Genomic DNA, 22,912 nt, shown 5'->3' on the forward strand with positions numbered 1-22,912 from the left:
GTGATAGTAGTAAAAATGTAAGTCAGTCATGGATCAGTTTTCGACATCTCGAACCACATTTCGGGCATGGCAGAGGTCAAAACTCGCTTGTTGTCCCTGGCTATTTACGTCTAAGCAACGCAACAGCATAAAAGTTGCAGTTCTGTTAGGCCAATACAGATGACGTCTGTACCCACATAATCACCACGGACTATTGCTGGATCTATCACTGTGGCCCAGTGAGCAAAGCAAGCAGTGGAAGTATATAGATTTAGCACCAGTGAAAGGGGCCAAGATCCATCCATCTACATCTAAATCTACATGATTAGTCAGCAATTCAAAATAAAGTTCTTGGTAGAGGGCTTATTGTAACACCTTGAAGCTGTTCCTCTACCGCTCCACTCTCGAACAGCACGCAGGAAAAACGAACACCTAAATCTTTCAGTAAAAGTTCCGATTTCTCTTATTTTATTGTGATGACCATTTGTCCCAATGTAGATGGGTACAAACAAAATATTTTCGCATTCAGAGGAGGAAGTCTGTGATTGAAATTTCGTGAAACAATTCTGCCGCTACGAAAAACGCCTATGTTTCAATTCGCATATCATATCCATGGCACTCTCTCTCCTGTTTTGCGATAATGCAAAACGAGCTGCTCTTCATTGAACTTCTTCGATCTCCTCCGTCAATCGAATCTGATGTGGAGCCCACACCGCAGTAATTCAGAAGAGGACGGACAAGCATGGTGCAGGCAATCTCTTCACTAGACCTGTTGCATTTTCTAAGAAGTCTGCCAGTATATCGTAGTCTTCGTTTTGTTTTCCCCACAATATTACCTATGTGGTAGTTCCAGTTTAAATTATTCGTAACTGTAATCCCAAAATAATTAGTTGACTTTACAGCCGTGATTTATCATGTAACGGAAATTTAGCGGATTCCGTTTAGTATCCATGTGAATCACTTCGCGCTTTTCATTATTTAGATGCAATTGCCAGTTTTCACGCCATGTAGATATCTTGTCTAAAATCATTTTCCAATTGTTTTGATCATCTCACGACTCTAGAAGACGGTAAATAGCAGCATTATCTGCAAATAATCTAAGAAGGCTGCTCACACTGTCACCTAAAGTAGTTTATGTAGAGCAGGAACAGAAGGGGGCCTATAAACTTCCTTGGGGAACGCCAGATATAACTTCTATTTTATATGATAATTAATTGAAACCCTCAGCTGCCGACAGGTGTTGTTGATATACCTCGATGGGGACAGTTGAAAATGTGTGCCCCGACCAGGACTCGAACCCGGGTTCGAGTCCCGGTTGCGAGAACAGTTACTATCTTCACATATACTTCTATTTTACTCCATGGCTTTCCATGAATTACATCGAACTATAAACTTTCTGATGGGAAGTCAACCAACTGGAATGATACTTCGTGGGCATGCAATTTTATCCCGTAAGGTGATGGTTAGTGATTTTTCGGAATATCGATGGTGCGGTGCTAACATATTATGCTGGTGAGAGGCAACCGTCACAGGAGAATATTACCGAACTCTCATTTCGAGATCGCCAGAGGTCGATTCTTGAAGTTTTCCTGGCGTAACGCGTATTCCATGAGGTTTCGGGCTGGTAACGCGATGACGTCGAAACCTTGCCACGATATTACGGCTGACCGACATCCAGCCATCTAAAGACGAGTTCACATTGGGCACTGCTGGCCCAAGTCAGTGACGCTGTATTGAAAGTTGGCGCGGTGGTGTATCGCGTAAGTTCTCTGTGAATGACAGCCCTCTGTCGAGATTAGCGCCCTGTGTCGAATATTACTCCATCTGGCGGACGCAGACGCAGGTGCTAAGGTGCTACTACATACACGTCCTCTATAGAATTTCGGGCCCACGGAGTTAAAATTTACCGTATCTGGCCTAGTTTTTAGACATAAAATCTTGTCTGTCATAAGACAGTAGAGAAAGTGACCGGATCTCAAGCCTTAAGGTGACCTGGACGTGAACGGGCTGCATTTTTATACTTCGATCTCAATGCACAGTACTCTTGATCTACAATGCGGAGGAAGTTGAGGTCTTTTACCAACAATGGCTGACATTAACTCAGGCTGTAAAAGGATATTTATTGAAATATCTGTTATAAAACTTCCAGGCAGATTAAAACTGTGTGCCCGACCGAGACTCGAACTCGGGACCTTTGCCTTTCGCGGGCAAGTGCTGTTATAGTTCAAGAATTTAAGTATTTTGCCTAATAGATGTTTTTATAATACACTTTCCTATCCTGGTACCATTTGCTGGTCCATCATCAGTCTAATAGCATTGAAACTGTGGCAGGATGCTGTCAACATTCATAGGGACACATTATGCCTCTCGATTTGTAGTCTGGAGCATATCTGACGAAACAGAAAAACCCTTATTATACCACATTACTATTTGCCTAAAAAATACCGCTAAAATTATATACAGAATGACAAAAATAGATCATTTCTGCGATGTATTAGGCATAATACAAAGATATTATCCTATTCTTCACTTGACAGAAATTTTATGAACATGGATAAAAACGTTATGAAGTTGTATGTACCTAATGTTCTTAAAATGTAGTTTCGAGGAAATGAGAGAAGAATGTTCACATTGATTTTGACTCACCGTATGGCCCTTTCAGAACATTCTAGCAGCATAATCTTGCTGGCCAGCTGCTTCTTTATCCTCTCTGAAGACTTCTTCTGGAGCCTTTTCCTTACTCTGGACTCTTTAGTGTTGGCTTCCACAGCCCTTTCCGCTTCCACTAGTCACTGACGTTCTGTGGCAGTCAGAGCAGCTATCATATTATTTCCTGGCTGGATGCCTAATTTGTCTATTAGTCTTGCACTGCTGATTACACCATCATTGAAACAGATGACAGAATCCATCGCACCCATTTTGAGTACTGTCCATCCAACAAACACTGTTTTTGGTTCTCGTTGCCACACGCAGCTCTTGAAACTCTCATTAGGGTTTTTGTACGGCCATCTAGAGATTTCCTAAGTAATTTTGTGTCTGCAAGGTCCCTGTATACTGGCTTTATTGTTACCATGACTGTGGCAGGCAAGAAATGTTTATGGTGATATTCCTTACCTGTCGCATGAGCGTGGCTGGTTTGCAGACATTTGTTCAAAGAGCGTTTAAGACCAAGTCAACAATTGAAAAGTAGATAAAAAAAAATTTTTTTGAAACGGGATAAAATTGTCTTTCAGATGGTGACAAAAAAAAAGTTTTCGATAATTTCAGTCATTTCATGTCCAGGTGCTCTTAACAGGTTGAATACATATATATAAGGCAGTCCGCAAAAATTTTATTTCCACTATCTCGTAGCAGTGTAGCCCGTAGAATGTGCTGTAAAGAGTGCTCAGGTAAGGCTGACTTCCTGGATTGCGACATGGGTAAGTGCCGAACATGTTCCACAGACTTTCAATGAGTAATTCTGCGTGGTGTGACTAATGTAGCCTTTGCCACCTTGACAATGTGTTGTGTTGACTCCAGCTTACCTAAAACTGAGATCATCCTTTAGCTAGCCGAGAAGGGCACAGGTCTTTGTACGTGGCCAGAAGATTGCTTTATTAGAATATTTCTTTAGGATTCTTCCTAACTTATATGAATTGTAGCCCAGGTATGGCTGGAAAGCTTGAACAGATATTTCTCTCCTTATACTTTAAATTCTGAGAATATTTATTGTGTTTCACGACGTATAAATACAAGGTGTCCGACCTAACTCTGCCACCTCATACATTTCCGAAGAGAAACAATATGCGAAAAATGCATTATGTCAGGAGCTCGCGCAATGGGCAAAATGCGCAATCCGTACAAAGTCCTTTTATGTTTCATCATGAAGATAAAAAAAGTCTGGCTTTAGAAACAGTCACATGCTATCAAACGTGACCAAGAGTAGTGCAAAATTCGCAGTTTTCTGCAGTGTAGGTGATGGTGCAGAGAAGTATTTATTTGAAGAAATCTATATCATCTACATTTGGCACATATAGAACAACAAACGGCTTGGTGAATTGGTCACAAAAATGAATACCACTAGAGGCACCTAATATTGTGGCGAAACAAGAGCTGTATCGTTGGAGAAACACAGAAGCGTGCGAGAGTGCCGGAACTTACCCCAGTTCACTACTAGTAGCGTCAAGTAACCTCAACGTGACTGTACACCATAATGTAAGAATGGAATTAATAGTTAAAGTTGCTTTTCCTAACTTTGTTAGCATTTGCTTTACTATAATAATTTGTAAACTGTCAAATCTCAGAATGATCAGGTCAATATTTTTCCCTGAATACGTCGTTTTAAGAAAAGAAATAAGTGTCGCTAAATAATAAAGCTAGAAACCCAAAAATTGGTCAATGTGCAGATATATGTCAAAATTAACTGGCACAAGTCTTAACGTGATTAATCAAGTATGTTGGTCAGAATCCGCGTTTTTAAGAAAAATTGAAGGTGCTAAATATCACACTTATCCATATGAAAATTTGTATGAAACTTCAGTTCAACATAGAAACATTAATTATGTAACCCCATTGAGCTACCTCTAATAGTTTTCGAGTAGTTTGCGGAAAAATAAATTTGGACTAAAACTTCATTATTTGTAGTAGATTAAGTACCTGTTACATTAATGATACAAAGTTTGGGTTACAGCATGTGAAGATATCTATTAAATAATAGAAGTATAACAAGTTTCAAGGACTGGAAGTAGATAATAACAGATACAAGGTCTCTTAAATTTGTGGTTCAGAGGTCTGGTTCTGCTGTCAGTTCCGTTCTGAAAATTCTAGTCGACTAAGTTTAAATGCAGGTGAGCTAAAACTTTTTCTCTGATTTTAACCAACTTAACTGCATGCATATAAAAATTACCAAGATTATAAATTAATACACAACAGCCTTATAAAATATTATGTGTCCGTGAAAGCGGCTGTTTAGAGGCTGCTACTGTGGTCATAGGGCGGGTGACAGCAGGTGTTCCCTTGGCCGACCGCTACGCCACATAAATAAATACAGCCCGAGAGGCAAGACGAGGCTTCACTTCGCACCCAGCCTCTGTACGATCCGTGTCAATCAAACATCGGAGTGCGCGCTGCCTCGGATGACATCAGCGACAGGCTGTTCCTGTACGCTTATTGTCAGTAATAGTAGAAATTGAACTCGCGAGGACTGTACACCATCCTGAATCGCTTAGATTTCGCAGAAGTAGCTGCTAGTGTGCCGCCCATAAGGTTACCAAACCCGTGTGGCAAGTGGTGACAATTATTTTCCACTTTTGTGGCGAAAAACAGTTTGTTGGAATTTACTGTAAAGGTCCCCTCTGAAGTGCTCATAGTGCTGTTTAGGATAGAGAGATTTATTATCAGTATTAACATAATCCATATTATAACGTCGTGCTTGTGAATCTTTGCCAAATATATCTATCAGTTAGAACTAAAAATCTTCATTTATAATCATATTCCTCATTCTGCTGAGCAAATAGAGAATAGAAACATTTCTTTCAGTGGGCTGGACAAGAATGTGGACTTGCAGACTGGGAACTATTGTCAGTATGTTCTACTTCGCTTTCTGGCTGATCACAGAAATAGTTTTCAGTCTCTCGTAAAAGCTGGTGAACAATACTTACAGCAATCCAAACATTTCTCAATTTCCAATACATGACTTTTCCTACGATTTCCGAATAATTAAGATTATTTTTGGATTATTATTAATTGCAAATAACCCACTGACCCACACATGATGCATCGTGTGGAAAATTGAACAGTGGAAGTGATCGGTAGAAAACAAAGAACTCGGTAGCCACTAACAGGGTACCGAAGTGAAATAAGCAGAAACTAGTGCGAGAACAATGCTAAGATTTACTCGCGAGTGTGGTACATAAACAACTGTTAGCCACAGTAACGTTGAACGTGACGCAAGGAAGGAAGAAAGAAGGCAATACTAGATCGTAGCTGTCACCGGCGCTGAGGTTAGGAGAAGTCGGTGTGTCATTACGGAGTTGCGGGGACCTATGAGACACCTGCAAACTGCTGCGGCGCCCAGCCCCCCTGGAGCTACTGGAGTAGGCGATACCTGTCGCCATCCTCACCGCCACAGCTGCTGCTATTGCCTGCATTACGTCGCGACGCGCCGCGTCAACTTTGCTGCTACACCGCAGCGGCACCATTCATCGAGGTCAAGCAATTAAGTTAAGATTATTTAAAGTATTTGTTAGTTTCTGCTAAGAGGCTACTAAAAATGGAAAACTAAGTGAAAGTTGAGAAGGAACCAGTCTCTGACAATGAATCCTGAGGGTGATTTGTCAAAAGTAGAATCTGATTAGAATTTCAATGATACTGCAAAGTTAGAACCATTTTATGATAACGAAATAATTGACATAAAGGTCAAAAAGGAGAAGACAGAAGTAATACAGTTATCAGATCATGAAACTCAGCTTAACAAGTCTCAAATTCAGCCAGGTCAGGGAACACTAGAAACTCCTTTAAAATCAGGGGAAATGCCAAGTGGCAATTTAGAGGCTCCAAACTGGATGTAATTTTTGTTTGCTAAACTTGAATTGCATCATAAAGAAGTGAAATGTAAGATGAAATTCAATAGTAAACAATTAAATAGTAAAACTGAGTCTAGTAATAAAAGATTTGAGTGATTGTAATAAAGCATTAAAGGATGAAATGACCTGAAAACTGAATAGTTTAAATTATAAAATTTATGCTAATTAACATGATCTATAAATCAAAGGAGGACAACAATTAAATAAACTGCATAGTACTTTCAAAAGCGGAATTGACAAAGTTCGCAGTAATTTCAAAGACGCAGATGAACTTCTGGGAGGGAGGTTGTCAGAAAGAATAGGCACCGAATCGAAACTTCGCTCTAATCGGTTTGAAGAAGTAACTAGTAGGGTAACTGTTTGTCAAAAAGATATTAAGAAAGTTAAAGCAGACTGTGTGCAATTATGTGCGGATATGGACAAAAGATATTCTGATAGAGTGGAAGCAGTAGAAGTAGAAGCAGAAGTACTAGTATTACTAACACAGAAAATAGAGTAACCTCTGGTAGTTTTAGTAATGCTATTGTACAGCATGTGGCTTCCAGAAAAACAAATTCGCCCATTACAATTGTGGAATGATTCTGAGGATGTTTCGCCTAATGCATGGTCAGAGCGAGAAAAAATTTCTTTCATAAGAAGTCATTTGTCAGGAGATGCTTAGCGGTGGTCAGCTGACGTAATGATAAGATGCAAAACTCTATGAATATAAATTTCCATTTCTTAATGAGTAATGGTCACACAACAAACAAACCGATGTTTCAAGAGAGTTTTGGAGTGGTAACATGTTTCCTCCAGGACATGAGTCAGTGAGAGAGTTCTCTAGGAAGAGGGTTACACGGCTGCCACATCTGACAGAAAAGATGAAACCGGAAATGATTATCATGGGTCTAGAAGGTAAACTGCCTTGGTACTGGCAGAAGAGAATCATTTCCGCACCTAAGGATAATTTGGATACGTTCACTGAATATAGAGCGAGTAGAAAGATTAGCTGCTGTTAAAGAGCAGATGAAAAGTAATAAATGGTCTTCTAGCAATCACGTAAACAGCAGAAATAATGACAGTGGGAACGTGAATGTTAGAAGTGTGGAAGTATGGGTTAATTATTGTGATCGCGGCCGTGGTAGAGGAAGAGGAGGTAGACGGTCACCACGCTTCCGCAACAAATATTATGACGAAAACAGAAATGTAGATAATGTGCCGATGAGACAAGACGGAGACCCAGGTGCTGTTGTTGCTGTTGTGCTCCTCAGTCCTGAGACTGGTTTGATGCAGCTCTCCATGCTACTCTATCCTGTGCAAGCTTCTTCTTCTCCCAGTACCTACTGCAGCCTACATCCCTCTGAATTTGCTTAGTGTATTCGTCTCTTGGTCTCCCTCTAATATTTTTACCCTCCACGCTCCTCTACAGTACTAAACTGGTGATCCTCGATGTCTCAGAACATGTCCTACCAACCGATCCCTTCTTCTGGTCAAGTTGTACCACAAGCTCCTCTTCTCCCTAATTCTATTCAATACCTCCTCATTAGTTATGTGATCTACCCATCTAATCTACAGCATTCTTCTGTAGCACCACATTTCGAAAGCTTCTATTCTCTTCTTGTCTAAACTACTTATCGTCCACGTTTCACTTCCACACATGGCTACACTCCATACAAATACTTTCAGAAACGACTTCCTGACATGAAATCTATACTCGATGCTAACAAATTTTTCTTCTTCAGAAACGCTTTCCTTGCCATTGCCAGTCTACATTTTATATCCTCTCTACTTCGACCATCATCAGTTATTTTGCTCCCCAAATAGCAAAACTCCTTTACTACTTTAAGCGTCTCATTTCCTAATCTACACTCCTGGAAATGGAAAAAAGAACACATTGACACCGGTGTGTCAGACCCACCATACTTGCTCCGGACACTGCGAGAGGGCTGTACAAGCAATGATCACACGCACGGCACAGCGGACACACCAGGAACCGCGGTGTTGGCCGTCGAATGGCGCTAGCTGCGCAGCATTTGTGCACCGCCGCCGTCAGTGTCAGCCAGTTTGCCGTGGCATAAGGAGCTCCATCGCAGTCTTTAACACTGGTAGCATGCCGCGACAGCGTGGACGTGAACCGTATGTGCAGTTGACGGACTTTGAGCGAGGGCGTATAGTGGGCATGCGGGAGGCCGGGTGGACGTACCGCCGAATTGCTCAACACGTGGGGCGTGAGGTCTCCACAGTACATCGATGTTGTCGCCAGTGGTCGGCGGAAGGTGCACGTGCCCGTCGACCTGGGACCGGACCGCAGCGACGCACGGATGCACGCCAAGACCGTAGAATCCTACGCAGTGCCGTAGGGGACCGCACCGCCACTTCCCAGCAAATTAGGGACACTGTTGCTCCTGGGGTATCGGCGAGGACCATTCGCAACCGTCTCCATGAAGCTGGGCTGCGGTCTGCACACCGTTAGGCCGTCTTCCGGTCACGCCCCAACATCGTGCAGCCCGCCTCCAGTGGTGTCGCGACAGGCGTGAATGGAGGGACGAATGGAGACGTGTCGTCCTCAGCGATGAGAGTCGCTTCTGCCTTGGTGCCAATGATGGTCGTATGCGTGTTTGGCGCCGTGCAGGTGAGCGCCACAATCAGGACTGCATACGACCGAGGCACACAGGGCCAACACCCGGCATCATGGTGTAGGGAGCGATCTCGTACACTGGCCATACACCACTGGTGATCGTCGAGGGGACACTGAATAGTGCACGGTACATCCAAACCGTCATCGAACCCATCGTTCTACCATTCCTATCCCGGCAAGGGAACTTGCTGTTCCAACAGGACAATGCACGTCAGCATGTATCCTGTGCCACCCAACGTGCTCTAGAAGGTGTAAGTCAACTACCCTGGCCAGAAAGATCTCCGGATCTGTCCCCCATTGAGCATGTTTGGGACTGGATGAAGCGTCGTCTCACGCGGTTTGCACGTCCAGCACGAACGCTGGTCCAACTGAGGCGCCAGGTGGAAATGGCATGGCAAGCCGTTCCACAGGACTACATCCAGCATCTCTACGATCGTCTCCATGGGAGAATAGCAGCCTGCATGGCTGCGAAAGGTGGATATACACTGTACTAGTGCCGACATTGTGCATGCTCTGTTGCCTGTGTCTATGTGCCTGTGGTTCTGTCAGTGTGATCATGTGATGTATCTGACCCAAGGAATGTGTCAATAAAGTTTCCCCTTCCTGGGACAATGAATTCGCAGTGTTCTTATTTCAATTTCCAGGAGTGTAATTCCCTCAGCATCACCCGACTTAATTTGACTACAATCCATGATCCTCATTTTGCTTTTGTTGATGTTCATCTTATACCCTCCTTCCAAGACACTGTCCATTCCGTTCAACTGCTCTTCCAAGTTCTTTGCTGTCTCTGACAGAATTACAATGTCATTGGCGAAACTCAAAGTTTTTATTTCTTCTCCATGGATTTTAATACCTACTCCGAACTTTTCTTTTGTTTCCTTTATTGCTTGCTCAATATACAGATTGAATAGCATTTGGGAGAGGCTACAACCCTGTCTCACTCCCTTACCAACCACTGCTTCCCTTTCATACTCCTCAACTCTTATAACTGCTATCTGGTTTCCGTACAAATTGTAAATAGCCTTTCGCTCCCTGTATTTTACCCCTGCAACCTTCAGAAATTGAAAGAGAGTTTTTCAATCAACATTGTCAAAAGCTTTCTCTAAGTCTACAACTGCTAGATACGTAGGTTTGCCTTTCCTTAATCTTTCTTCTAAGATAAGTCGTAGGGTCACTATTGCCTCTCGTGTTCCAACATTTCTACGGAATCCAAACTGATCTTCCCCGAGGTCGGCTTCTATCAGTTTTTCCATTCGTCTGTAAAGAATTCACGTTAGTATTTTGCAGCTGTGACTTATTAAAGTGATAGCTCGGTAAATTTCACATCTGTCAACACCTGCTTTTTTTGGGATTGGAATTATATTATATTCTTCTTGAAGTCTGAGGGTATTTCGCCTGTGCCATACATCTTGCTCACCAAATTGTAGAGTTCTTTCAGGACTGGCTCTCCCAAGGCTGTCAGTAGTTCAATTGAAATGTTGTCTACTCCGGGGGCCTTGTTTCGACTAAGGTCTTTCAGTGCTCTGTCGAACTCTTCACGCAGTATCGTATCTCCAATTTCATCTTGATCTACATCGTCTTCCATTTCCATAATACTGTCCTCAAGTACATCGCCCTTGTATAGACCCTCTATATACTCCTTCCACCTTTCTGCTTTCCCTTCTTTGCTCAGAACTGGGTTTCCATAAAAGCTCTTGATATTCATGCACGTGGTTATCCTTTCTCCAAAGGTCTCTTTAATTTTCCTGTAGGCAGTATCTATCTTACCCCTAGTGAGATAAGCCTCTACGTCCTTACATTTGTCTAGCATGATGCTACCCTATCTGATTAGATTAGATTTAGATTAGATTAGTTTTTCGTTCCATGGATCCGTGCTGAGGAGATCCTCGTGGATGTGTAACATGTCAATTTTTTTTTTGAGCTGAAATAATAATATTAATAGTATGAGTATATAGACTACATCATTTTTTAAGCTGAAATAACAATACTAATAGTGTGTTTATATGCAATACATCATTTGTTTCTATAAAAAATTTATCAGTTGGCCACTAGTAAATCAGTCATGCTCTTTTTAAACTGATCATTATTTGTAACTAAATTTTTTATGTTTGCTGGCAAATTTTGAAGATGAGTGTTCCTGAGCAGTGGAACCCTTTTTGAACTAATGTAAGTGCTTTTAAGTCCTTGTGCAGATAATTTTGTTCCTGGTATTGTATATATGAACTGAGCTACTTGTTGGAAAAAGAGATACATTATTTAGGGCAAATTTCATTAAGGAGTAAATATATTGAGAGGAAGTAGTTAGTATACCCAGTTCTTTGAAGACGTTTCTACAGGACGTTCGTGAATTTACTCCACAAATAATACGTATTACACGCTTTTGGACTCTGAAAACTTTTGTTTGACTTTAAGAGTTACCCCAAAATATTATACCATATGACATTATGGAATGAATTAAGTACATTTTCACTGTAGGTGTAAATAGCCTTCTCGATATCAGAACCCTTCAGAAATCCAAACTGTGTTCTTGATAATATGTTATTTGTGGTCAGATGGTTGAGAAGCTGCCTGTATATTACGTTTTCTAAAGTTTTTGAGAATGCTGGCAAAAGTGAAGTCGGTCTGTAGTTTGATGGTATCTATTTATACGCTTTTTTGAATAGAGGCTTAACATTTGAATGTTTTATCCAGTCATGAAATGTCCCAGTTATAATTGACTAGTTTCACAGGTAACTAAGAGTTGTACTAAACTCACAAGAACATGCATTAATTAACTTTGTTGATATTTCATCGTAACCACTAGAATGCTTTGGTGAAGTGAGTGACATATTCATGTACCTGAAGCTATTTGTAAAGGCTAGTTTCAGATATTCAAGGGCATTATTTACTGTTTCTGACAATCCAATTCTATCAGTAACAGATATAAAGTACTTGTTAAACAGATTTGCCACACTATGCCCATCGGTTACTAATGTCTCATCTATCCTTAATGCTATTTGCTCCTGTTCCTTTCTGGTTCTACCAGTTCACTATATCCCATATTGTTTTTATTTTGTTCCCTGACATTGCTGTCTTTTTCTTATAGTGCATTTTTTTAGATGTCTGAATTCCTTTTTTTAATATTTTACAGTATTCCTTGTATTTAGCTAAGTCATCAGGATTGGAGCTATTCTTCATCGACAGATACGTTTTCCATTTTGTCTTACAGGAAATCTTTATTCCTTGTGTAATCCATGGTTTTATTATAGACTTCTGTTTCATTTGAGTAATCTTTAGAGGTAAACAGTTTTCAAACATGGTACTGACATTGTTCGTGAATGTGTTATATTTTTCATTCATGTCATGAGCACTATAAAGATGTTTCCAGTTCATATCTTTGAGCAGTTTTATAAAACACTCAATTTTTGGTTGACTGACTACTCTCCTGTACTCAGATTTAGGAGTCTTGATAATCTGCTTACAATTTACATCTAAAACAAGGAGCTGCATATCATGATCTGATAGTCCATTTATTACAAGTTTTATGATATGATTTCGTTCCTTGGATTTGTCTATAAACATGTTATCGGTGGCTGTCCTTGAGGATTTAGTCACCCTAGTTGGAAAGTTTGCAGTGTGAGTTAGATTGAAAGACAACATTACTAATTCCAGTAAATGTTTACTGGAAGATTGCATGAGAAAATCTGTATTAAAGTCACCAGGAATCAAAATTTTCTTGTTTCTTCCTGTTAAATAACCCAAAAAAGCTTCTAGATGATTTATGAATAGATTATAATTTCCTGCAGGTGCTCGGTAAATAGCTACTATTATATAGGATATGTTATGGAACTCTACTTCTGTTGCACATGCCTCTAGATGCTGCTCTAAACAGAATTTATTAATGTCAATGTTCCTGAATTTATGGCAGTTTTTAGTAAATGTGGAAACTCCTCCTCCATCCATATCTATTCTGCAGAAGTAGGAAGCTAGCTTAAATCCTGAAATGTGTAACATATCTATAACAGGGATCACTTGATGTTCAGAGAGGCAGATTATGTCAATTTGGTTAAATGAATTCATTTCACCAATACAAGTGAGTAGTTCATCAACTTTATTTCTGAGTCCCGGAATGTTCTGGTGTAATAAAGATAACTGATACTGCATACTAATGGGATTATAACTGCTTTGGCGAAGATGAACTGGTATTTCTGATTACTTTCTGTTAAACATTGTTTAAATGGAGGCTGTATGCTAAAATATGACTCCTGTTCATCTGTTTTCTCGAACCTGAGTGTGTCTCTCTTAAAACTCGTTTTCTTCCCCCCTTCCCTATCCTAAAAAAGGCATCCCTCTGACACTTGTGAGCACTGGTGTTATACCACTTGTGTCAGTGTCCCCCCTTAAGTTTTCTGCAATCAACCCAGACGGTTTTCCCTTCCCTTTCCTATTGAGGTGAAGGCCATGCCCAGTGTAGTCCCACCTATCGATAGCGTCCACAGGAATCAAACCTATATGGGACCCTATATCCGTCCTAAGCAGCCACTCCAAGTTCTCCCTCCCAACGGAAGAGTTGCAATGAGGCCGATCATGGCGTCTCAACACAGACACAAATCCCATTCTCGTATCCTTCGTTGGTGATGCTGTCTTCACCAGGTCACTCTCTATGGGATATTCAGAGTCTCTGTCATTGCTATTTCTTGTACCACCCACTATAACCACGGCATCCTCCTTTGTGAAATCCTTGCATAAAGAACCTACATCCTCTGTTACCTGACCCAGATCTACAATAGGCTAGAAAAAGTTTGAGACCTGGTACTCTGGACCTAGATTTTCCTGCAGCAGTTGGCTAACACCTCTACCATGGGAACTACCTAACAAAAGTAGTTTCTTTCTCTCTACAAATTTCTCTACCTTTTTCAAGTCCTTGAAAGCTTGTTGTGCCCTTTCTACAGCTTCAGCTACATGAGGCTCATCCGATTCTGACTGAGGCAACAGGTCAAATCTGTTTTCAAGATTTATGACAAAGCTGTCTGATGCTTCTTCTTTGCGTGTTCCCCTTATTACCTGTTGCCACTTCCCACCTGTGTTCACCCTTCTTCCTCTTTAACCTGTCCAGTTCCTCCCTTGTCTTGTCTAATTCAGCTTGAAGAGCTGCAATTTTCCCTTCCTGATTAGTATTTTCCTATCTCTACTGCAAATCCTACAATATCACCGGTGACCCTCACTTATGTCCCTATTTCCCACGCCACTACATTCGCCCCAATGAAAGAAACTACAGCATCCATCATACCACACCCCGGAACTAGTGATCCTACGGCATGTCGCACACTTCTCACTGATTTAAGTACTGACTAAAACGTAAACGAAGGACTCTAGAAACTATTCAGGCAGATATAATTAAATTGAATGAGTACTGAATAAAAAAAACTGGTGATTACATGTAAGTGTAAGTCACTGTTTACTTACGATACGCGAGCGTGAAATTAAGCCTAAAATCCGAGCTATAGGCGCGAGAAGGAAAATAAACTTCTTACCCCGTTTAATCTTCTTTAACACTTCACTAACACTGTCACTAATGTAACAACACTTATATTTATACCAACTCGAAACGTTTACCTATAAGTTTAATTCACTGCTTACTTACGATTCGCGCTCGTGAAATTAGGCCTAGGAGTCGTGCTACAGGCGCGAGATGACAAATACGCTTCTTACCCCGTTTAATCTTATTTTAAACTTCACTAACGCTTCCACTAATTTAACAACACTTAGATTATATTTATAACAACTGTAAACGTTTAAAAACAGCTTTATAGCAACGCTTTTTATAATTATTTATTGCAACAAGTACTCGAAGAGAAGAAAACTTAAGGGGGGACACTGACACAAGTGGTATAACACCAGTGGTCACAGGTGTCAGAGGGATGCCTTTTTTAGGATAGGGAAGGGGGGAAGAAAACGAGTTTTAAGAGAGACACACTCAGGTTCGACAAAACAGATGAACAGGAGTCATATTTTAGCATCAGCCTCCATTTAAGCAATGTTTAACAGAAAGTAATCAGAAACTACCAGTTCATCTTCGCCAAAGCAGTTATAATCCCATTAGTATGCAGTATCAGTTATCTTTATTACACCAAATCTTGATTCAAAGATACACACAGGCCAATACATCTGATTCTGGCGCTTGCAAGCGGGAAATAGTAACAAAGGCAGTAACAAAAACACAAACCACAGTCAGCCAACACACGCAAACAGAAAACAGGGATGATGAAAGAGGAACAGTCAGTACCAGGGAAGTGTTAAACCACTCTCAAATAATATAGCTGACAGCATTTTGGATACTTAAGAAAAATGGTTCAAAGAAGAGAAAAGAACGATATAGATAAGAGGGAGAAACAAATTATCGGATCTGAGTCGCACGAAGATGAGGTAATGGCTTATATCTACGACAATGATGCGTAGAGGGAGTAGAGTCAGTTTTGCGAAGTTTCAAAGCGGAGGAATTGATGAATGAAGGGGGTAGCAATAATAATGAGGTCAAGGAGCCTGAAAGCTGCATTGACTTGCCACAAATTGTAAAAGCCGAGTACAGTGTTATTGGTAGCAATGTTGCGCAGGGACGCAGTTGCTCCGAGATAGGGAATAGTTTAGTTGATGTGCAGCAAACAGAAGCATAGGATGTTGTCAAGTACTTTGTCATAAAATTGGTGGACAGGTTGGAAAACGCAGCTAAAAATGTAGAGATGGATGAAACCCAGAATCTAAGTTTGAATGTACTTGCAACTGAACAAAACTACTTTAGATGGAAAGAAACTGAGAATGATTTATTTGAAGATGTTTATGGGAAACCTGTTCAGATTAAAGTAACGCACCCTATTATAAAAAATAACATCTCAGGAGTAACAGTGCGTTGTCTTCTTTACAGTGGCAGTGAAGTAAGTGCTTTGTCACAAGCATTTTTTGATTGTATTCCTAATAAGAGTGAACTAACTGTCATGAAAGTAAGTGGCTTCAAAATAATACGTGACACTGTAAAAGTTTCTAGACCAGTACAACACGAGGCTTTGATATCAGTTGATATAGATAACGTAACAATAGATCAGATTCCGGATAAACAGTGAGGCAGTAATAATAAAGCACGGGAACTCTCTTTTACAGTAATGAGAGTTAACGGATATTTGCTGGAAGATACTGAATTCAATAGTAAGGTGCCAGATGCCAATGCAGAAGAGATGCTAAGGTACGGGCAACAAATCGGATTTCGAATAAAAGGGTTTTTTATAGAAAAAGAAGGCTTGACGTAAAAGATTCACCCAATAGTCTTAGCATTGTTGAGCTAGTATTGGTCAAAGTTAAAGAAAAATCTAAGAAACTTTCAGCGGAAACGAAGAAGTTTATGCATGATTATAAATGACCATTCAGGGTAATAAGTAAGCCTCATGCAAACGCATACCGCTTGGAGTACCCGAAGAGTAAGAAAGAACTAGGTCTACGAAATATCGTAGAAGAAATTTGAAAGTAACAGTAACTAGTTACTGTAGGGAGTCTCCCACTCTTCGGCGGATGCACTGTTTGGCGTACTGTGCGGTCCCAGCTGGATGAAACTTTTTTTCCCTTTCAAGTTTCATTCCCTTCTTCTGTTCTATCATAGTAAGTAAGGAATCTATGTCTTCGTCTGGTATATACATTATTAGGTTGTCATGTCTTCAAAGTGAATAAGAGTGATTCCCGAATATGACTACGCCCAAATGAGGACTTGGAAAAGAATGTGACAGGTAGTTTGCCGAGGTAAATTATAAAGGTTTGAATAACAATTGGTAACTTTCGAGCACCGATAAAAGAAAAAGCACGCCTAAATTAATTAATTTATAAATAAAATCCGTAAAAAAGGGTAGTAGCTAAGAAACCCGAAACATTTTGCATTAACAGATGTTATTGAAGATGGAATTTCCTAAAATCTTAACCAATAGTCTCTGCATCAATTAATAATTTTCATTTAGGGATAAGGTTGTCTGAAGTTAAATGAGAATAATAATGTGATGTTATTGCCACAGCGTTTTAATAATAAAGGAGATGTGTGGAAATAGTGTGCTGATCACTCCAAATGTGTACGTAAATAATAAGGTCAGTAGGCTGATGGAGGTAAAATAGAGAGGGAATCGTCGAAATACATATTTAAAAGAAAATGGAGAGAAACAGGACAAATGAAGTCGGTAGGCTGACTTAAACGGTAAAAAGGCAAACAGTTGATGAGTAATTCCAAGGTGTCTCGTGAAAAGGTTTGAGAAACGAGTAATCTTGCTTAAGGCAGATTGCCATGTAACAACAAAATACAAATAAACGGAAGTATTAAGAAATGTAAATCGTAAAGTTGATATGTTAAAATGAAAACAGCTTTCTAATGATATAGCAAAGTAACTGCCATAAAACAAATGATTTCTGTAGCATAATGATCCGTACGATAATTGAGTCAAAGGAAGGAAAAACTTAAAATGGTTACTGAATTTTCTAAGTAAAGCAACACCTAAGAAATAAAACACATTGCTAAATAGCCCTAAAAGTCATTATTTAAGAACAGAAATTGGCCTTCAGTATAAAATAGCTATGGTTTAGGTATAAAAGAAAAAGAACATGCAGAGTTTGTAATTCAGGCTTAATAATGAAGCAGAATGTCACGTTTTTCTTATGTAACTAACTGCCAATTATTCTTTCTGGTAACTTCTCAATTATTGGAACTATTGCAAGAAAATAGATTATAAAATGTGTTTTGTCTTTCCTTAGATGTAAGTTGAGAACAGACGCTTAGGCTATGTTATCTGTTTCTCAGGGACATGGAGGCTTCATCAAAGGCAGCCTGCGAGCTGTAGTGGAGAAGGAAGCAAGGACGACACAAGCTACAGTAAATACCCCCCCTTTCCCTTCTTGTAATAAGATGTAATGGATAAGCGAATTCCCACCCCCTCCTTCAAATGATTTAGTGAAAGTGTCGTTCGGACGTTCACATTGGTGCGTAAGATTGTGATTCGAAATCTGAGTACTGAAAACTGAAAAATTTTGTGCGTTTCTCTTTCAGGTAAAGACTGAAAAATTTACGCAAAGAGAAAGGAATTTTGCAATTATCGGAAATTTTCTTTCATATTTCTATGTAATTTATGTATTTGGTTTCTTAAATGTCCATTATGTCATTTTTCCTATATGTATATGAAAGGTTATTTTGTAAGTATAGTGTTCAGGAATTTTGCTAAATATCAAGAGGTCAGCTTTAATAGCAACAAATGTTTCTAATGTTTATCTTTTGTTCAAAATATAATTTTTTCATGAAAATAAATAGGGGTGAAGAAGTGCTGTATCATTGGAGAAACACAGAGGCGAGCGAGAGTGCCAGGACTTACCCCAGTCCACTGCTAGAAGCGTCAAGTCATCACAACGTGACTGTACGTATGACTGTGCGTAGTACACAAGTATTGCACCATAATTTAAGAATGGAATTAAAAGTTAAAGTGGCTTTCCCAAACTTTGTTAGCATGTGCTTTACTATATAAAATTGTAAACAGTCAAATCTCAGAATGATCAGGTCGATATTTTTCCCTGGATACATCGTTTTAAGCAAAAATAAATGGTACTAAATAATTTACAAGAAAACCAAAAAATTGGTCGCAATGTCCAGTGTAGGTGAATATGGGCTGGCGATGAAGAATGAAAGCCTCCTGGTAGAATTTTGCACAGAGCATAACTTAGTCATTGCTAACATTTGGTTTGAGAATCATGAAAGAAGGCTGCATACGTGTAAGAGGCCTGGAGACACTGGAAGTTTTCAGACAGATTATGTAATGGTAAGACCGAGATTTAGAAACCAAGTTTTAAATTGTAAGACATTTCCAGTGGCAGATGTGCACTCTGACCACAATTTATAAGTTATGTAGTGTAGACTAAAACTGAAGACACTGCAAAAAGGTAGGAATTTGGGATGGCACCTGGATAAACTGAAAGAACCAGAGGTTGCAGAAAATTTCAGAGAGAGATTTAGGGAACGATTGACAAGAACAGAATAAAGTGAAGAAGATTGGGTAGCTTTGAGAGATGAAATAGTGAAGGCAGCAGAGGATCAAGTAAGTGAAAATATGAGGGCCATAGAAAACCATTGGTTGTTAAAGAGATAATGAATTTAATTGATGAAAGGAGAATATATAAAGATGCAGTAAATAAAGCAGGCGAAAACGAATACAATCATCTGAAAAATGAGATCGATGGGAAGTGCAAAATTGTTAAGCAGGGATGCCTAGAGGACAATGCAAGTACGTAGAAACATGTATCACTAGAGATAATATAGATACCGGCTACAGGAAAATTAAAGATACCTTTGGAGAAAAGAGCACAACGTGTATGAATATCAAGAGGTCAGATCGAAAACCAGTCCTAAGAAGAAATGGGAAAGCAGAACGCTGGAAGTAGTATATGGATGGTCTATACAAGGGCGATGTATTTGAAGGCAGTATTATGGAAATGGAAGACGATGTAGATGAAGATATGATACTGCGTGAAGAATTTGACAGAGCACTGAAAGACCTGAGTCGAAACAACGCCCTGGTAGTAGACAACATTCCATTAGAACTACTGATAGCCTTCGGAGAGCTAGCCATGACAAAACTCTTCCAATGGGTAAGAAAGACGTATGAGAGAGGCGAAATACCCTCACACTTTGAGAAGAATATGTTAATTCCAGTCCCAAAGAAAGCAGGTGCTGACAGGTGTGAAAATTACCGAACTATCATTTTAATAAGTCACGGTTGCAAAATACTAACACGAATTCTTTACAGACGAATGGAAAAACTGGTACAAGTCGATCTTTGGGAAGATCAGTTTGGATTGTGTGAAAATGTTGGAACCAGTGTGGCGAAACTGACCCTACGACTTATCGTTAAAGGCAGTTTAAGGAAAGGAAAACCTACGTTTCTACCATTTGTAGACTTAGAGAAAGCTTTTGACAGTGTTGATTGGAATACTCTCTTTCAAATTCTGAAGGTGGCAGGGGTAAAATACAGGGAACGAGAGGCTATTTACAGTTTGTACTGAAACCAGATGGCATTTATAGAGGAAAGGGCCACGAAAGGGACCAGTGATTGAGAAGGGAGTGAGACAGGGTTGTAGCCTATCTAAGATGTTATTCAGTATGTATATTGAGCAAGCAGTAAAGGTAACAGAAGAAAAATTTGGAATTGCAATTAAAATTTGTGATTTTCTGAAGATATTATAATTCTGTCAGTGACAGCAAACGATCTAGAACAGCAGCTGACAGGAATGGGCAGTGTCTCGAAAGGGAGAAATAAGATGAACATCAACAAAAGCAAATCGTTGATAATGGAATGTCGTCAGATTAAATCAGGTGATGCGGAGGGAATTAGATTAGGAAATGAGACACATGAAGAAGTAAATGAGTTTTGCTGTTTGGGAAACAAAATAACTGATGACTGTGGAAGTAAGGAGAATATAAAATGTAGACTGGCTATGGCAAGGAAACCGTTACTGAAAAGAGAAATTTGTTAACATTCAGTATAGATTTAAGTGTCAGGAATTATTTTCTAAACGTTATTGTATGGAAGTGAAATACGGACGATAAGTAGTTTGGACAAGAAGAGAATCGAAGCTTTCGAACTGTGGTGCTACAGAAGAATGGTGAAGATAAGATGGGTAGATCATGTAACTAATGAGCTGGTGCTGAATAGAATTGGAGAGAAGTCTAATTTGTGGAACAAGTTTACTAGAAGAAGGGATAGGTTGGTAGGGCATGTTTTGAGGCATCAAGGGATCACCAATTTAGTATTGGAGGTAAGTGTGGAACATAAAACTTGTAGAGAAAGACCAAGAGATGAATAAGCAGATCCTGAAGGATGTAGGTTGCAGTAGTAATTCGGAGATGAAGGGGCTTGCACAGGATAGAGTAGCATGGAGAGTTGCATCAAACCAGTCCTTGGACTGAAGACAATAACAACAACAACAATACTTTAATTTACCTGCATTTTGTTGTTAGATGATCATTTGCCTTAAGCAAGACAACAACAACAACAAGTCAAAAATAACTGGTACAAGTCTCAATGTGATTAATCAAGTATTTTGGTCAAAATACACATTTTTATAAAAAATTATAGGCGCTAAATATTAGACTTAGAAACATGAAAATTTGTTTGAAGCTTCAGTTCAACATAAAAATATTAATTATGTAACCTCACTGGGCTACCTCTTATAGTATTCGAGTAATTTGCAGAAAACTAAATTTGGAACTAAATGTCCTTATTTGTAGTAGATTAAGCACCTATTATATTAATGTTAGAAAGTTTTGGTTACAGTATGTGATTAAACCTATTAAATAATTGAACTACAACAAATTTCAAGGCCAGAATGTAAATAATAACAAATATAAGGTCTCTTAAAGTTGTAGTTCAGAGGTCAGGTCCTACTGTCAGTTCTGTTCTGAAATTTCTAGACGACAAATTTCAATTGCAGGCGAGGTAAAACTTTTTCTGTGATTTTAACCAACTTAAGTACCTGCACACAAAAATTATGAAGATTCTAAATCAATACACAACAGTATTGTAAAATATTATGTGTCCATGAAAGTGGCCTTTTAGAGGCTGATACGTGGACATAGGGCAGAAGGCAACTGGTGTTCCCTTCACCGTCCACTGCGCCACATATATAAATACAGCCCGAGAGGCAAGACGAGGCTTCACTTCGCACACAGCCACTGTACGATCTGCGTCAATCAAACGACGGAGCGCGCACTGCTCCGGATGACATCAGAATCAGGCTCTTACTAAACGCTTATTTTCAGAAATAATAAAAAGTGAACTCGTCCTGGATCGCTTAGGTTTCGCAGAAGTAACTGTTAGCGTGCCGCCCGTAATGTTAACAAATCCGTGTGGCAAGTGGTGACAACTATTTTCCACTTTCGTGGCGAGCAATTATTTTGATTGTCAGCAGTAAGGACGAAAGGCAGTTTAGTAGGAATTTACCATAGAAGTCGCCTCTGAACTGCTCATAGTGCTGTTTGGGATAGAGAGATTTATTATCAGTATTAACATAATGAGTACTATAATGTTGAGCATGTGGAACTTACCCAAATATATCTGTGGATTAGATGGCAAAATCTTCATTTGTAATCATGCTCCTGATCCTGCTGAACAAGTTGAGAACAGAAACACTTCTTTCAGTGGGCTGGACAAGAATGTGGACTTGCAGACTGGGAACTATGGTCATTATATTATCCATCGCTTTCTGGCTGATCATAGAAATAGTTTTCAGGCTCTCGTAAAAGACGGTGAACAATATTCCAATATTTACAGCAATTCAAATATATCCAATTTCCAGCTTACGATTTCTCCCACGATTTACGACTGAATAAAGTTATTGTTTAATTATTATTGATTACTAATAATCCGCGTCCCACAATATGAATAGGAGACAAATGTCAGCTACTCAAGAGTAAATCTCAGTTACAAAAGACGGAAGTTTTTTATTGAGTTGTTGTTGTTGTGGTCTTCAGTCCTGAGACTGGTTTGATGCAGTTCTCCATGCCACTCTATCCTGTGCAAGATTTTTCATCTCCCAGTACCTACTGCAGCCTACATCCTTCTGAATCTGCTTAGTTTACTCAACTCTTGGTCTCCCTCTACGATTTTAACCCTCCGCACTGCCCTCCAATGCTAAATTTGTGATCCCTTGGTGCCTCAGAACATGTCATACCAACCGGTCCCTTCTTCTAGTCAAGTTGTGCCACAAA

This window comes from Schistocerca americana, chromosome 8 (assembly GCF_021461395.2).
Source record: "Schistocerca americana isolate TAMUIC-IGC-003095 chromosome 8, iqSchAmer2.1, whole genome shotgun sequence".
Lineage (NCBI taxonomy): Eukaryota > Metazoa > Arthropoda > Insecta > Orthoptera > Acrididae > Schistocerca > Schistocerca americana.